Source organism: Plodia interpunctella, chromosome 23 (genome assembly GCF_027563975.2).
Source record: "Plodia interpunctella isolate USDA-ARS_2022_Savannah chromosome 23, ilPloInte3.2, whole genome shotgun sequence".
In the NCBI taxonomy this organism is placed as follows: domain Eukaryota; kingdom Metazoa; phylum Arthropoda; class Insecta; order Lepidoptera; family Pyralidae; genus Plodia; species Plodia interpunctella.
This window is the reverse complement of record NC_071316.1, coordinates 5,595,733-5,612,162: the sequence shown is the minus strand read 5'-3', so window position 1 is coordinate 5,612,162 and position 16,430 is coordinate 5,595,733. Positions and strand designations below refer to the sequence as shown.

General features: G+C 34.1%; 1 protein-coding gene across 5 annotated transcripts in view; it reads left to right on the top strand.

Annotated features, from left to right (window-relative positions):
• The first annotated feature begins 507 nt into the window (after nucleotides 1-507).
• Treh (Trehalase) overlaps nucleotides 508-16,430 on the top strand; it is a 49,011-nt gene continuing 33,088 nt past the window's right edge. For all 5 annotated transcript variants that reach the window (XM_053763308.1, XM_053763307.1, XM_053763310.1 and 2 more), the window contains exon 1: nucleotides 508-648. The gene's annotated coding sequence lies outside the window, so the exon portion shown is untranslated. The remainder of the gene's footprint in view (nucleotides 649-16,430) is intronic.

The following is a 16,430-nucleotide window of genomic DNA, read 5'->3' as shown; positions in this document are numbered from 1 at the left end:
TTTGTTTATGGCCAAGTCTGGTATGTTCTAAAGCCTCACTAATTTCAATTTATTTTAAAATCATTGTTAATATTCATAACAACTGATATCAAATCTTATCAGTATTGAAATGTTTCAGCATTTATTTAGATTTTAGAAAAACTCAATATTTTGCATTGCAATGTCTATTTCATATACGGGTTCCGAATGTATGATCATACAAAAAGCAAGGTCAAGACAATAAAATCAAAATAATATACTATTGTCACGTTCAAACAGTTAAAAATATTAATAGCGGAAATTCTTGGCGGCCGATACCATACAACATAAAAATAACTCATCAAATTAAATAATTCCTAGTTCTCCACGTAAACATCCCAACGAAGCTGTAATAGATTCTAAAATGGACTCGGTTTTTTTCGCATCAACGTCAAATCACGTATATGAAGAATATCGCATAGAAACAAAATAAGCCGTGAGTCTACGTCACTGAAAACACCTGCATTAGTGTGCGCACTTCGAGGTTGCTTCTCGGCCGCCATCCATTCAGTTGTCAGACGGCTGTCGACCAGAGCAGACGCGTCGTTGCCTCTTTAGTGACTTTTATCGTCAGGAAATTGCACCTGTGTGTGCCTGTGTTGTGTTGTGATTAGTCGATCAGATTTCACGGTAAGTTACTAACGAGTGGTGGATTCCGTATCACATTTCGTCGTGATCATGATTTTTCGCCGTCTGCATCCAGAAATAAAGTTTGGCACCCATTCCTTCTGTTACCCTTGAAGAAATAATACTGTTAATATTTTCAATATGACCTCTATGATAGCAAATGTTTCAAAATGTCCATGCTGTGTGTCAAAGGTTATTCGATTCATAATTGTTATGCTACGTATTGTTCGCGTTTTTTAAATTCCGTCATGTTTTCTGTACATTGTTCGTCATACCATTCACTATATATTCAGTAATCGACGACAACTTCAACTGTACCAATTTGTCCCGTCATGAAAAGACCAATCACGCGGACAATTTTGATGTATAGTTAAAACAACAATTCTTGTTGCTCTTACTTGCGTCACTGAAAAAGCTAACATCGTGCAATGTACGGTCGACAGCAACACAAAACGATCCGAAATAATTGTAAATTCGTCACTATATTCTTCTTAATTTTGATACAAATACATAGTGGTCCATGCAGTGTAACTAGCCATGTAGTTGACTATGTATTGTGATAAATATTCAACATACATTCAAACTTATTCTCTGATCAAATAACTCATCTTATAAAGGCATGAAGAGTTGGCATGGCAACACGTAGAGGTCGTGTGACCTGTTGCTTGTTACTGCACAACCTTTCGACTAAAATCTTTCCTAAAAGTATTTAAAATAGGTAATACAGTATTCACATAATAGTTTTAGTACAAGCCTCTTAGTATCATCAACTTACCCATATTCATTGCAACTATCGCCGCTATTACCGCGCCATAGAGATTCATGTAGGGTAACTTGATGTGCTATATATATATATATATATATATACAGTTATGTACAAGCATCTTTCTTCTCAACTGTTGTAATAATAGAAGAACACCTAGGTGTTCTTATTTTACTTATTATTACAACGGTTCTTCAACGTCGTATTCCCCATGGCTGATGGTCGTGGTCATTACGTGGAATTAAACACACATAACTACTTTCTTGACACTATTAATGGAGTGGTTTGCCGTTGCCTTCTCCATTTCACACACAAGTCGATAATCAACCAGAGTGCAGGTTTCCTCACAATATTTTCCTCATGATTATGTAGCTTTAATATTAACACCAATAAATCCATTGTATATCCTTTAGTGTTTAGCACCTTATTACATGAGTCTGCAATATACAATGACGTACTTTAAAAAAAAACTGACGTGTATTAATACGATAGTTTTGCCTAATTCCAAATGTTGTGAACTCAAAAGTCAAAAGAAGACAAGTTCTGGGTGATAATGCAAATTTCAAACAATTTGTTCAAGTTGTAAAGCAATATATGTAACTAGCGGCCCGTCCCGGCTTTGCTCGAGTAGAACCATAAAAATTATACATTTAAAACTTTCTCAGGAATCACACTTTTAAAAAAACCCGCATCTGAATCCGTTGCGTGATTTTAAAGATAAGCATACATACGAACAGACAGCGGGGAATAATGATATTGATTATATGGTATAAAAAAGTATTTACTGAACTGTCCGATTGAAACAAATACATAATATAAAATATTTTTTATTACCTTTCTGAATTTTCTGCTCAATAAGATTTTCAGAAATTCCCCAGACGAAGAAACTCGACAAAATAAACATGGAACTTAACTGTTTTACGTTTGACATCTTTCACATAAGTAGCTACATCTAAAAGGTATGTTGCTTTGCATTTTCAATTAAAAAGCAATGTTAACATTGCTTTAGTCTCATGTTTTGTTACCCGCAGAGGGTTGACGTCAGGCAGGCAGCCGGTTGTATAAGAATCTCATCTTCTTCATGCCGGACTGCTACACTGGAGGTCCCGGGTTCGATCCCAGGTCAGGTTAACATGGAAAATGATATTTTTCAGATTGACCTGGTTCTTGGATGTTCATCTACATATGTGCATATGTTATGAAATATAGTATCGTTGAAATAGTATCCCATAACACAAGTTTCGAACTTGCTTTGGGGCTATATCAATCTGAGTGATATATTTATTACAAAATTTTATAGTTGATTTATTACGGGAAACCTGGGCTTCAGAGCGTCACAGATCCCAATGTAACCACACGCGAGGATGAGAGAAAGAGCCACATATTTTATTGTTTTCATAACGAATGACATTGAATGAAATGAACGTTAATATAGTTTCGTTTTCGTTTGATAGGTTTCTCTTACTATTTCTAATTAGTTTAGTTTTATTGTTTTACTGCCAGTTTTACTATCGTCTGGTCCTTGAACTTCATTTGATCTCGTGTATTCTCCATGTTTTATTCCATTTTTATTTTATTCGAATAGTTGCGTAATCGTTGAGCAATGATAGTTTCACTTGTACAACATTTTGTATAGGTAACATGCCGATCTCAAAGGAAATGCCTACATCGAATTCACCAGTTGCTTCCACCGCGTATGTTCAAAATCAAAATTCTTTATTAAACTTGGGATGATATATTTCACTTATTAACTTTAAATTTACTTAAAAGTCTACCGCCTACTTTAAAATCGCAAGTGAAGAAGTGGCGCAAACAGTATTATAAGCTTAATTAATTAATTTACTATAAATACTGCCGATTGAGCAAAGGACAAGGTTGTTGTAAGCCAGCCAGCAGCCAGCCCTTTCTGTACTTCACCATGTACATAAACTGTTTAATTAAATAGAAATTTCTTAAACATTATTCTGCAACAGCTGGCCTTTTACTCAATTGTCATCGCACATCACAATCTGTTTTATTTGTATCTCGCCAGTCTCATCTCCATAATACAATACATCATGTTTTAGTGTGTGGACTAATATACGAAGAAAAGCCAGGACCACAATTGTTTGCTGATTGACTGTAATCACTGACATTCCATGTTTAAATTGTATATCTATGGACTAGCTGATACCCGCGGCTTCGTTCGCGTAGCCGAACCATTTTTGGTAAGGAATCAAAATCAAAAATCAAAATCAAAATCAAATCATTTATTCAGAAATTAGGCCTTCACAGGCACTTTTTCACGTCATAATCTAAATTAAATGATGTTTACCAAAGCTACAAACTACTAGCATTTCGGAACGACCACTGCTGAGAAGAAATGCCGAAAGAAACTCATTCAAACAGTGTTGGTCCCTATTATGCCAGAAGGGCTTACCATTTTTTAAATATAAATTTATGTATATTTTTTTATCAGTAATATAACATGTAAGTACATAATAAAGTACATGGTCAAAAGGTATACTGAAACATATTGATTGTGATCAAGTGCTGATGAAAGGAAAATATATATACTTATATATATATATATGTATAATTAACCAAACAAAAAAAAAACTTTTAATAAAAGATCGAGCTGACCAGTTCCCCCGGCAGCACCCGTTCACGAGTTGACGCGTGAGTCAGCCATCGCGAAGCTCAACAACAATAGAGGGAACCTCCCGACCCGATCCACGACGCCGCTACCGGTTTGACCATTTGAATGTGCATGACATACTCGATCTCCATAATCTAACATAGTATCTATTATGTTAGATTATGGAGATCGAGTATGTTACTTTCAGACACTTGAAGATCACAAATCACGTATATGTTTTACAAGTCAATGTAAATTATTAGAGAGAAAATAACATAAGCCCGAAGGCATATTCTATACATAAATGGGAGTTTTAGCCAGGCGATTCAGTTCAGACAAGTACGAATACCTTCCGTCGTCATCGAAACTTAGCCCAAACTGTTTCCGCCTTCACCACGTGGAGGTACTCCCAGCTTATTTTACAATAGTATAGGGTAAATATAAGATTAACTTCATTACAGAACTTCTGTTTCAGGAATGTTAGAATTCTTCTATTTTAATACGCCAACCGTTACTGCTCCTCAGGTTGAACAATTTCTGCTAAGACTTCACTTAACAGAAAATGCTTATCAGATTGGTTAACTTTTACCAAGACGTCAATTTCATATATAATAGAAGAGCTGTTGCTCGCGGCAAAGAAGACATGGGGAATAAAATAGATTTTTGAGAGTCTCGAGATGTTTGTGAATCATGGTTAAAATTGGTCCCACGTAAAATTAGATATTTATAAAAATTGGTCCACGTATTTTTATAAAATATCTATGATAAAAATGCTCATTAGGTTGATCAACTTTTGTTGAGATGCTTTTGTTATATCTGTTAGGTATAGTGCAGCGAGTATGTTGGAGTTCATCATCAGGTGTTCCATATCTTCGATTTTTAAAAGTCTACAGAAAATGCTCATTAGGCTGACCAACTTTTGTTAAGGCGCTTTTGTCATATCTATTATAGTGTAGCGGGTCTGTTGGAGTTCATCATCAGGTGTTCCATATCTTCAAAAGTCATCAAAATGCTCATCAGGGCGAACAATTTTTGTTAAGGTGACTTTTCTATATTTCCCACAGTTTAGCTGGTCTTTATAGGTTCTGCTAGAACTATTCCAGTTTCCAAAATAAATTACACCCTATATGTTACCAGGCTTTATAGGTATACAACAAAAAAGTTTCATTCAAATCCGTCCAGTAGATCCAGAGATTAGCGTGTGCAAACAAACAGACTTTTTTTTAATTCTTATTCTATGACTGATCTCAATTTCTTTTATTTAAATATCTTCAATGTACGGAAACACGTTTTTTTTCCTGTTTTATTATATGTAATGGCTTACATATATTTTTTTATTTGAAGATTTTTAATTTTAAACGTCTACTACTGTTATTCCAAGACTGGTTTCGGGCAAGTTCTTATGGCATTATTAATAAGGTAACTATTTCCTTATCAACAAAAATTTGGCAATATACTTAATGTTTTTGAACTTTTTTAATATTTTCATGTACAAGTTAGATAATTATTAATGGTGTAATACGTTGATAATAATTAACGTCAATTTATGATGTTAAATATTATCAACGCATTGTAGATAATAGGTACAATCTTTTAAAAAAAAATGATATTAAATGACGTTAAAAACTAAATCGTGCTTAAAAATCTTCGATAAGCACAATGTTTTATGGAAATGAAATATGTTTTTAATATATTGACATTTTGTTATTGCATTATGCAAAATTTTCCGGTGAAGGAAAACATCGTGAGTAATCTAGTTAATAATAAATTCTTTATCAATAATTGATTGACGTCTACCGTTATAGACATTATTATTTTTGAGAAAGTTGTTGAAAAAGGCTGCGGTGAAGTTTGTTGCGCCGCTTCTTCTTCACCTGCGCTTTGGAAGCCGGCAGTAGGCTTAGTTTAAGTAATTTTTTGACGTCAATAAATGATGTATATCATCCTAAATTGAATAAAGAATTTTGAATTTGTGTCTCACCTATTACCAAATCACCAATAAAGAAGAACTAAAGAAACGATCAGTGGCTAGAATCTACTCATGTATAGTATTTTTCATTCAGTACCCTACTTCCGGTGAAGGAAAACATGGTTTAATATTAACTTGTGTGTGAAATGGAGAATGCAAAATGCAAAGGCACACTCTATTAATAATGACAGAAAAAATGCTGTCTATGTTTCTTTCGACGATTACGTTGAAAGAATAATATAATATATTAGGACAAAATAATATATTAGGACGAATCACACAGATTGAGCTAGCCCCAAATTAAGTTCGAGACTTGTGTTATGGGATACTAACTCAATGATACTATATTTTACATAGATACATAAACATCCAAGACCCAGGCCAATCAGAAAAAGATCATTTTCCATCATGACCCGACCGGGGATTTAACCCGGGACCTCTCGGTTCAGTGGCAAGAGCTTTACCACTGCGCCACCGAGGACGTCAAAAGGAAAGAAAAATATACAGAAACTTTCCTCATACGCCTATGAAGAAGAATAGATGTTGAAAATAACATCAGAAGTGAAAATACAAAAGTGTTCTAATGTCAAACGTAACGATATCAATGCACATAATAAAACAGTAGCAAAAAAAATGCCTGTACATTGAATACATTTACATAAAAATAAAAAAAGTAGGCGATAGAGTCACAGCAACAGAGTAAGAATTCGAAAAAACAAATCTGTCTGTTTGTATGTCTGTCTGTTTGTACACGCTAATCTTCGGTACTACTGGACGGATTTGAATAAAACTTTTTTTGTTATATAGCTACTAAGCCTTGGCAACATATAAGGTATATATTATTTTGAAAACTGGAACACCTGATGTAGACCTATAATGGTATAGCTAAACTATAGGAACTATAGAAATGACGCCTTAACAAAAGTTGTTCAGTCTGATGAGCATTTTCTGTTGAGGTATAAAAATCGAAGATCTGGAACACCGGAAGAAGAGTCATATTAGTTCAGCTAAACTATAGAAAGTATACTGCTTCAGTCTGATAAACATCTTCTGTACCTACGTATTAGGTATTGTTAGATTCGTCTGTATAATTAATTTTGCAATTACAACATGTGTTAACTCCAATTCGCTAATTCTTTTCAATCCATCCTTCTCTATTTGTTTATATTATATATTATAAGCCTACAATATAAATGACGGAAAAATTCTAGACTAAATGTGACGTGAAGATAAATCGCAAACATTTGGACAATGGCAATCAGAGCAGGATGTTCCAATTGTGGACAGACTTCGATGCTTGGACTCCTGGCATATTCTAGACTAGCTGATCCCTGCGACTTCGTCCGCGTGGCCGAACAATTTTTGGCAAGGAGTCAAAACTATTAAAGAGAAATTTAATTGTTATGAACAAATATGTTTATAGTTTCACTTCTTGTCTAAATAAACTATACTCATCCTTTACATATTATAAAACAAATGCTTCTGCCGCGTCTGTCTGTTTGTTCGCATTAAATTCAAAAACTACTGCTCGGGATGTTCATGTGGTTTTAACTAACAGATAGTGTGATCTAGGGCCCAAAATTATAGCACAGTACCTACACCGACAAAAAATTATTAAACTCTGGAAATTAATTGTAGTCCTTTTAAATGTATAGGAAAGAATCATTTATTTACAAGATTTACATAGATCTTAAGTCAATTGTAACCAGCCTTCACGCAGCCGCGCAAATATTATTAATAAATTATACATTAATTTAAAATAATACAAAGCAATAAAATATTTATATAAGTTCAACGTTTATCGTTCATATTCTCTTTAATACTATAAATTCTTTTTCCATTCCACCATTCAGTCGTCAAGTTCTGTACAAAGCACAGTGTGGATAGTGGAATATTGTCCAATGACTGAGAGAAAGAATTTAAAGAATTAAAAAAAAAATTAAATTCTTTCTCTCAGTCATTGGACAATATTCCACTATCCACACTGTGCTTTGTACAGAACTTGAAATTTCATTTTTTTTCCACTAGTTCTTTTATAGTTCCTTTGTCTAAATCGACCAAGTCTAGATGTAGATAACATTAAAACAAATTCGGAATATTTTGGCGAATGAATTATGTAAAGCGTCCGTATCGTATGCTATAATTATATAATTAATTATGTTATGTTTATCAACATGAGACGTAACTATGACAGATTGCCGGCGGAATTTTCTCACTTCATGTAGTGATAATGAAACTGGCTTATCTTTATCAATATCAGTTATTGTTTTGACTGGCATAATGATAAGTGAACTGTTAAAAGCATTGTTAACACGACCTTTTTTTTTTTGGTTAAAATTACTTTGTACTAATTAATTACTTAATGTTGTATTTTTTGTATTATTGTATTTACGATCTTTACAAAATTCGTCTTCATCTTTACCTTTAACCCACTCCCTTGTGTGCTCGATATCTTGATTTCCTTAATATTGGTCTAGCGATGGCATTCCAATCTATACTATTATTACAAAGAGGTAAGCGTTTGTGAATTTTGTATGTTTGAGGCGGGTAATCTCCGAATCTACCGAAGCGATTTCAAAAATTCTTGCACCATTAGAAAGGTACATTATCCAAGATAATGCTATATTGTATCTCAAAATTCCCACGTGAGCGAACCCCTGGACAATTTCTAGTAAATAATATCTTCCTACACATGTAACGTTTTAATTTTCAGACCATCCAACTTTTTTTGGTTCGTCTGTTCGTGTAAGCTAAAGAAATTCAGTTTCGGATGTTTTTTCTTAAATTTCATCTGTAGCATCAAAACTGGCCCTGTCAACACATGGTCAACTTCCACATTTAGTATTGATTTACATCCAACATTTTGATTGATTTTACTAATATTAACTAATCCGCTGTGTTGATAAACTTGCAACACGCAATCCGGGTCCATGTACTAACATCTACTAACAAACATTATAGTGACAAACAATGTGAATCTGTACATGAGAGCAAGGAATAAATAAATAAACTTTTGCATGTGTAGGATTTATATATATGTGTTTGTGTAAGGAGTTTATATTTATTCTCGCAGTTTATAGTTACACAGCATTCTTCATATGTTCCAATGATAATTCGTTTTAGCATAAAGCCCATCTTTTGTACATTTACCAGGTATTTATATTTTGTCCAATATCCTATCTGATTTGAAGTCTAACGCTAACTCTAAATTCATTCCTGTCTGGAAAAATCCTGATTTAAATATCCAATTTGAATGACGTCAGGTTGTTTTGGTCGATCTAGAGATTTGACTTGTGATTATTTTCTTAATTTAAGAGACGATTTATTAGATGTAACTATTGTCACATGAGAGATTGTTTGGCTAAGTTTCAGTTTAGATAACAATTCTCATTTCTTAGCTAATTTGGTAATAGTAAATTGGAACCACCTCTTGTAAATTAACTTCCACCAAATTCCCAAGATTCAAGCACGTTGAAACTAACTAAAACTTATTATGAGGATAAAATCACTACAAACATTAAAAAATAACATGGAATATTGTAATATTTTTGCAATCGCATTTTTACGTATAACGGAACGAACTACAATGCTTCCTCACCGTGACGAGCACGTGTGACCTTCGCTGAACGTGACGGCTACGTTATCAGACGAGTTCGAAGTTTAAAATTTCCAATGAATATGAACGTGAGCCGGTTTCCATTTTCAAATCTTCCATTTGCGACGTCGCTTAATATATCCGATATTTTTGTTATGATTATTACATCGTACCATAGGATTTTATTTCGTTTCACGTAAAAATTGCATATTTGTTTGAATTACTTATTTTCTTAGGTCTTTGATCGATTTTGTTTTATTAATATAAAAATTGTTTCTGCCAGTAATTGTATATTCGAGTAGTACAGTCAGTTGAGTTAATAATATTTATGGTCTCTACAAGCTTGTGGTGTTATAATATATAAAGATATCATGTGACTATTATGTCATTCTGCTATGTGGCTTCGTCCTTAAATGCCCATTCTATTAGTTTTCAGGTTCTTCTTTATCTTCCTCTACCATATTGGTGTAGGCCTCCATCAACAGTTTCAGTTTTCAGATACTTTCTTTAAAAAAAAATGTCGAGAGACGAACAGTAAGTATATACTCCGTGGACACGAATGTGTGTTTTAAATTCTTGTATTTTTTTTTTGTGTTTGTTGCACATGTTACTGAAAATCTTCCATATAATTTTAAGAAATATTAGCATTTTAACCCACAGACGATTTTACGAACATTACGATGATTCTAGTTGAAAATATAACTATTATGTAACAAATAAACAGAAGTCAAGTAATTGAATACTTAATAGCAACAATCTATATTTAGCCCAGAAGGAAGGCTTCGCCTTGATCTTAAGCGTCCTGTTACGCGTAGAGCTGTATATCTAGTTAGATCGCGATTGGAACCGGACGCGGAATATTAGTCTTTTTGATGTGTCAGTTGGTATTGTCAACAAACTTGCAGAGAGGAAAATTTTAAGATCCAAACAAACATACACGGGAAATGGAGGCCGATGAATGGGGAAGTAATTTCGATCTTACTGCTTGATTTTTTATTAAATAGGTTGGAAAACGAGCAGGTCTTGGTAAATGATCTAAAAATGTGTGACTATTGTTAGGAAATTTTAAGCTTTATCATCGCACCGCACAGGTTAAGGTGACAACTGAAAATCAGTGTATTGCGCCCCCGGGTAATAGTACCGCTGAGTTGTGTCCTTTATGTATTGCTGCAACACACTCTTTTTGCATTGTGTGTGTTATTAATATGAAGAACCTGTATGTGTTGTATATTTTGTGTTGTGGCTACAAACAAAGATTTTATCTATCTATCATCTGACTGTGCTTGACAGCGTGATAGTCATCTGTTAAAACCTCGTCATCAGATTAGTCTAGATCATTGTTCGACCGCTGGTTTTTTTCTTTGTCTTTATAGTATTGTCCTGTCTGTATATAGTGTTGTCAGGATCCCAATCGCGCATTTTTTTCCTTTTGGGTAAGATTTTTTTTAACTTGTTGTTTTGACAACGACATCATTAAATATATTAAATTCTTTACACGATAACGGAATGCTAAAGAAATAGCAGAAACAATGCGATTCAATTACGATCCAGCTATCATATCTATTAATGCGATCTAGTTTAGGACCTAAACTAAACTGCATCGCAAATTCGTACCATCAAGTTGATTTTCAATGCTAACGCGATTCATTTCAGGTTCCTAAACTGAACTGAGCTGATATTTTATAAATCGCTTACCTATTTATTTTTCAAATATAGCTAAAATAGTTTAGCAGTAACTTTTCCGGTATCGTCTCCTGTTTATTCACCATAGTGTTCAGTGACAGACGAATCGCAAATGACTCTAATTTGATCTAATTTTCTTGTTACCGACTCCTACGTTTGTACATTGTGGGATGTTATGAAGTATGGCTATGTTTGTCACTGTTTTAGATTCTTAGAGTTGAGAACGTTCACCAACAAGATTGGCTACATAAGCCACATCTTCTTCTTCTTCGTCGAGTCGACCGTTCTAACTGCAACTTGCAACATTATGCCAGCGAATTCAAAATCGTTGAAGTTGTCGCGACGGAAATCGGTCGGACATCATCATCAGTTTCTTAGGGTACGGTATCTTCATATTTTATACTGTTGAGCTAGCATACATGCATACGGCTCACCTGATGGAAAGTGGTCACCGCAGCCGTTGGACGACTGCAACACCAGTGATGCCAATCGCGAGTTGTCAGCCCTGAATAAAAATTTTTGAAGAACAGCCTTTTTGAAAAACTCAATGTTGTTGTCTCGTTGCAATTTTATTTTCAAAATTATCTATACTTATGTATAATTAAGACTCGTAATTCAACGACGAACGATCAGCGTAGCATAGCCATTCCAATTCGACAAGAAAATCTCTATCAACGTAACTTTTTTGTATAAGCGATTGCTGTTTAGGTTTTACTTGTATCTATTTGTGTTTTAATTTAGCCATAGTCTTAAATACAACTACATTGCTAACAGGGTATTGTACTATTAGCATGTCGTTATTATGTTCAGGTTCATTGACTTTTGACAAAGCATTTTTGTCTGTCATTTAGTATACATTCCATTACCTAAAACAATAACTGCGAAATTCTTGCTTGATCTATCAATTAATTTGTGGTTTGTGGAATAGGACCACTGAATATCCTCCCTTACGTGGCGACTAAGGGATACGTAGCTATGGCAGCCGAAATGAAATGGCTTTCCTTCATAAATCTGGAAAAAGCGGCACGGCCGAACTATCCTTTTAACGATTATTTTTTACTCTGACCTCGAGCTTCTCGGCGTAACAACCTCGAATATAACTGAAAATATCAGAGAGAAACGTCCTCGGTCGTTTGACGTCCTCGGTGGCGCAGTGGTAAAGCTCTTGCCACTGAACCGAGAGGTCCCGGGTTCAATCCCCGGTCGGGTCATGATGGAAAATGATCTTTTTCTGATTGGCCTGGGTCTTGGATGTTTATGTATCTATGTAAAATATAGTATCATTGAGTTAGTATCCCATAACACAAGTCTCGAACTTACTTTGGGGCTAGCTCAATCTGTGTGATTTGTCCTAATATATTTATATTATATTATATATTATATTATAAACAGATAGATATACTATTTTAATTAAAGTATGTTTTGACGTCTATTTAGACCTCTAGATAGACGTCAGAACATACTTTAATTAAAATACTTTGAACTGATTTATTATGCATTGTAATTGGATGCAATGAATGAAACTGAATATATAATTAAATTGACAAGAAACGAAAACAAAGTCATCAACGTTCACTGAATTTACTCTCTGATTAAAGTCATATATGCTTTTCGAGTGTCATATTACCACGCAATTAATAGCAACTACATAAAAACGCTGTCAAATTAAAAATGATGTCATTCGTTGCCGCCATTTCAGCTTCACTATCTTCATTATATGCCATATCAAGGGGTTAATAAGATCTATTATTTAATTTTAATATATCATTAGTTGTATCACATTTAAATCTTGTCGTTTAATGGCGTTAGTCGTAAAAGTTCATTGCTTGTGGAAGATTTGAATAAAAACTGACACCAGTGTTAGTAATAACCTAAACTATTACTAACACACTCAATAAGAATACAAGAACCATACTTAAAGAACTCAGGTATTTTGTAGGTTTAGCAAGGTTGGAATTAGTACTTACTAAATCCATGCCCTGATGTAATAATAATCAAACCTTTAACTAAATAGGTACAGGGTATTTTTTTACACTGCACAAAATGAGCTGGAACGGTTGAAACTGAGTTGTGATCCAAAGGAATCGATGTCAAAATCTCTCTCTCATCTGAGCGTTTTACCGGTTTCTTCACAGCCATTGAACGTCGGAGCCCAAGGTCCGCTTCGATGTCAAAATATTGCAAGAAAATTTTGGTCTGTACAAATTGAGTGATGGTGATCGGACATAATTTGGGAAGTAGAATTTTTTATTTTCACTAATTATTTATTTTGAAATTTTTTCCATTCCGTGTGCTGAGTATATATTTTTTAAACTTGTGCAGTGACAAAAAATAATCACACGCATAACTTTGCAAATATACATCATAGTATGTGGATCTGACCAACCTATTGCGAATTTGATAACCTCGATCAGTGAAAGTATAGCAATTGCGCTGATAGGCCATGTCTAATTGTATGCGACCTTCACTATTTGATATTACACCAGATTTCATTCAGAAAACTATGATCTATTCTTGTTTTATAATCGTATTCTTCATGGCTGAGGTTAGTGGCATTTATACGGAATGTAAAACTAGCAACTACATTCTTGGCAATATTAATGGTTTGCCATTGCCTGCTCCATTTCACAAAGTACATAAGTAAAGTTAGATGTAGCAAGTAGTATAGTGGTCTATTCCAAATTTCGTGTGTTTCAGAATTTAGTTTATATTATAGTTTATCTAGTTATTTTGTTAATATTACCTATCAATATACGACTAACTTCACTGTTGCTTAAAATCGTGTTATAAACTCAGAAGCATTGGCTGAGTTACAGGTATAGGTAGAAAACTGATTCGCAACACACATCGCGGAATATTCCATAAAGTACAAGCCACAAGCAAAGTGTATTGTTGCCAAAAGAATTTATTTCTGGGCCTGGGTTCTGGGTACCCGCTACTACATTAAATTTAAAGCCAAAACCACGCCCACGTTTATTGTTTCATTCAATATTGTTTAGTCATTATTGACATGTGCTTACTTGGTGGCACCACCTGGTATATTATTAGACTCTGCTCTTGATTTTTCTTGTGACATTATAATTGCATAAGAGATCATGAGTTGATTGGTCGTGATTCACAATTTATTTCTGTTGCTGCTTATGTAACCTAAACTGGACCGCCATTGACGTCTGATTAATTAGATTTCAGCATAAAATTATGGTACAGTAAAGGAAATATAAAGAACTTTATATGATAAAGTTATGATATCATAATTTCGTTTGTAGAAATGAAGATTAAACTCAATAATTATACCTATAAGGTTTTAGACTTATCCTTTAAAATAGATACTAAAAAATACACAAAGAATAAGATAGCGTAACAAACTATTTATCTGTCTGGGTTCAACGTCCGATTAAAATATTCATATTGAGGTTTTATTATATATTTTTTCTTGTAACCGAAAGAACATAGTTATTAGCCATTTTGTCCATAATTATTTAAGCTGTCATTGTTTTTACAATTTTCTCTCTTTTACTGTAGTCAATACCATTTCTATTAACACTGCGCTTTACAAGTTTCATAGCTTCTTTTTCATCGATCTCATCCAGATTACTGACTTCCCATTCAATCTCACAAAATATTTTACTATTCTTTTCAAATTCCTGCCATGTGCTCGGTTCTAACCTAATTCTTTCAACTTATTAATTTCTAATAATCTCAATAAATAATAGATATGTATGTTCGTAATTATTATAATCTATCTGTCATGCCGTCACGCCACACCATCTTCCATTTGGCTTGCCAGAAGGAATGCTCAGAAAATCGTGTGACGTCACACGGGGGTGTGACCGTATCACTTTTTCCTTGGATGTGATCCACACCACGTGCCTTTGCCATGTTTCTGTAGGTGGGGCCGTCACGTGATGCTTGATCAGTCGCATGATATACAATGTGCGTAAATGGACCTATTAACAGTTGTTTTCCTCCTACGATGCCAATGATATTGTTTTGATTGCATTGATTATTATTGCGGAATGGGTGTGTTAAATAGTATCGCGAGTCATTTTTATACTCGTATAGTCAACAACTTGATTATTTAACCTTTAGGTGACGTGTCCCACTGCAGGGCAAAAGATTCTTTCTTAATTTTCATCTCGCGTGGCCATGGCAAAATCTGGCAAATCTTTCAAAAATTCAATTCTTTTCAAAAAACTTCTCCTTGAGTTGGTCTGTCTCTATCTCCGCGACCCTACAAGTATCCAAAATCGGACTATTACAAAATCAGGAAAATCGGACAGGGTTCAAAATTCGGACGGCATCGAAATTGTTGAAACCATGCAATGTTTTGATAGAATATATATACATGAACCCATATTGCTTCTTTTCCGCCTGTATTTATACACCTGGGTATATATAAATACAGGCAAAATGTTTGAGCTCTGATATATGATATATCAGAGCTCAGAGAAAAGTTCATTTCCTGCCTATTACGTCATCAAGAGTTAAAATTTGTATGGGGCATTTTGACAAGTCCAAATATCGCCCGAAAATTTTGCATTGATTTTGATATATCTTGAAAAACTTTGATTATTGTATATGTTTTTTTCACATATCTATAATTGTGTGATTTTTCAGTGAGGCATCAAATCAAAATTTTATCAGATTTTAGAAAGGAGTGTGAGGAACTGTCAAATCTTACCTTAGTCCAAAATTAGCAGTCCAAGGTTATATGAAGGTAACTGCCAATCTTCCAATTGATACAGCTGAGCTGATTCAATTGAGCTGTAAATCAAACGGCGGATGCTCTCACTTTGGTCATCTGCGTCAGGAATAGGTGTTCCCTTTTGGTTTATTCTTTTCTAGAAGTAAAAGGTTCGAACTCATAAGTTCACATGAGTTTGCATACACATGACTGTATTATAGTTTTGATAGACATTAAATTGGTCAGAGACAATAATAAAGTATTTTTCATCTATGCGTGTTACATTCTCGGCTGTGACAGCTCAAAGCATAGTCTGCTTAAAAATATATTTTTTTGAAGATTCGTCATGGTTTACGGTTTGTTGTCGTCAACGTCCCTTTGGAAGATTTATTGTTTTATCTTTGGTTAAGGCTTTTTATCCCTTAGACATCCACGGGAGGATATGGAGTGGACATTCAGACACATTATGTATTT